The sequence below is a fragment of the Pinus tabuliformis genome, chromosome 5_2 (assembly GCF_031772625.1).
Source record: "Pinus tabuliformis cultivar Carrire ecotype Pingquan chromosome 5_2, CPIR1, whole genome shotgun sequence".
Classification (NCBI taxonomy): Eukaryota; Viridiplantae; Streptophyta; class Pinopsida; order Pinales; family Pinaceae; genus Pinus; species Pinus tabuliformis.
The window spans coordinates 724,533,058-724,535,627 of NC_142306.1; the positions used below are offsets into that span (position 1 = coordinate 724,533,058).

The 2,570-nt window shown below is 44.2% G+C and overlaps 1 pseudogene; it reads right to left on the reverse strand.

The window, feature by feature from the left end:
• Positions 1 to 949: 949 nt before the first annotated feature.
• LOC149161247 (putative inactive L-type lectin-domain containing receptor kinase III.2 pseudogene) lies at positions 950 to 1,783 on the reverse strand (annotated as a pseudogene).
• Between the last annotated feature and the right edge of the window lie 787 nt (positions 1,784 to 2,570).

Below are 2,570 nucleotides of genomic sequence, written 5' to 3' on the forward strand. Positions count from 1 at the left end.
ATTTGTCTCAAAACTTTAAAAAAAAAAAAATACCCGGATCCAACACGCAGGTCTAGTAGCACTGCTGGCAGCAACTGTGGCAGCAAACACGACGAGGTTCTGGCACACGCAGGTTCTCTCTGTAGCGGATCAAACAGGCTCAGTACGCACTTCCTCTGCAGACTCTGCACGCAGGAATGCAGGCAAACCGCCTTTCCTTTACGCAGAGGGAGATCTGGCACTTCCACGCAGGCAGCAGCTCTGCCTCTTCAGCGTCTGGCACCACTTCCATGCAGCAGCACGTAGGAAGATTCACGCAGCCTCAAGCAGACAGATTCCGGCAGGGTTCACCCAGCCTCATGCAAACAAATTCCGGCAGGGTCCACGCAGCCTCACGCAGACAGATTTCAGCAGGGTCTCACGCAGGTTCCCAGCATGCAGGAAGATTCATGCAGGTTTTGTGCCTCACGCAGGTCCTCACACAGCAAAAAAAACACGCAGGTCCTCACACAGCAAAAAAAACACGCAGCTACAACCGTAGGCAGACTCTGGACTCTCACTCACTCTTTGAGATGGGCTCCTCACGCCTTTGCCTTCAACGCAGCCGTCCTTCAACGCATAGCCACGTTCTTTCTCAGCCGTCAACTCACAGCCTTCAACGCACAGAAGCCAAACAACATTTCTCATTCACGCCGAGGCTACCTCCCTCGGAGCTCTGATACCAATTGTTGAAAAAGAAACCCAAATAATGAAGAAATCAAGAAAGCAATAACTGAATAACAACTAAATAGCCAAGACACGAAACTAAATGAATTAATAGGAACTTTTATTGAACAATGATTCTCAATATTTCATTTTATGGGCATTTGATAGTTTTATATCACCAACTACTGTCTATTTACATTTGACCTAAAGTGTCAAACTAACAACTTGGAATACATTTTAGCAAACGAAGGGAGACGCAAGATATCTAGGGGTGCGCCATGCCTTCTGTGTTAAAGCTCCACGCGAGAATGTAATGGTCCTCAGCCAAAGTCCCCGTAGCCGCTGAAAAGCCAACGAACATCTTCTCTTGCAGAACGCTCTGCAGATCGATTTTCTGAGATATAAGCGGCGTCTGCGGTCTGGGCAAGCCCGCCAACGTTATGGTAACGTTGATCTGGCTTTGCAAATGGTCGTAATCGATCCAGGCCTGTATGTTGCGTCCGCTCTTGAGGCTGATTCTATGGAACTTCTGCGCGCCATTCCAATAGCCTGCAGTCTCGGTCTGCACTGAGATGAGGCTGTTAATGTTCACCCCCACGTGGTTGTCGCTTGGGTCATCCATATCCACACTTTGGACCGTATCGAACTCCACTGCAAGCAAGTTATTGTATTGTTGCCCGTTGCTAGTAATGTTGAGCAACCCCAGATACTGGTTTGACAGACCGCCGCTAACAGTTGCGCGGGGCGTGACGAGGAAGGTCAATCCGTGCACCCCTTCGCCAGAGGGGGGATGCACCATGCAGAAAACAAAGGTAGTGCTGAAGGAGGAAAGCGTGTAGTTGCGTTTAATCCAGACAGGAGTTGAATACAACGCCCGGCCGAGCACCCAACGCGTGTGATTAGTGAGTTGTAACACAGATTGAGAGGGGATAAGTGAAGCACCCGCCTCCAAAATCAAGTTGCTTCCGTTGAATCCGTCGAATACAAAAGTTGTAGGCAAAACTGGTATGACAAGGAAAAAGAAGGCTGTAAGAGTAAGGCTGCCCACACAGCATGTCGGAAAAACAGGAGAGACGTGAATTATTTTCGAAGAATCCATCTCTATTTTTTTCTGTGTTCTTTATGAGCTCGCCATATTTTTATATATACATTTTGGACACAATCAACACACAACGATATCAACGACATAGGGAGAAAGTCGACCACACAATCTCTTTTATCGGTTCCGTCAAAGCAGGGACACGCTCGCCATGTTATTCAAGCAGCCTGCGATAAGCAAAAGTCCGCCCCACGCTTTTGAAAATAATCCCCACATAGTAACTTTCTTTCATTGCGAATTGCGGAGACAGCCTTGACAATGGCGAGTTTAATTATTTGACCTAGACGAATTTTAATTATCTGACCTTGCCCATTTTCGTGGGATACTGGATACATTGGAAACAGTCAACCACACAATGATATAAGCAACCGGGAAAGGAAAGTCGGCCAAAACTCTTTCCTTAAGAAAGGCACCTCATTATAATCAGATTTAAATGAAATAATGACTAACAGTAAGTTTGGTTTCATCTTATAATGATGAAAATAGCTTAATATCTTTCATTTATACCTATAAAAATAAAAACTAAAATTAAAACAAATAATAATCTACACATATTTAATAAAAGAAAATACTTTTAACATACCAACACACATTTAATAAAAAAATTTGATTTTTTACATAATAACAAACTAAAAGAAAAATCATTTTACGAAAATAAAAATCCCGACAAGATAACATTGTACAACTCTATGGATACATGCATAGAGTCAATGTAGTCACTAACACAGTGAGTTTGATGTGTAGGGTCTGAGATTGAAAGCCTTTATCAGACAGGGACAGCATGTAG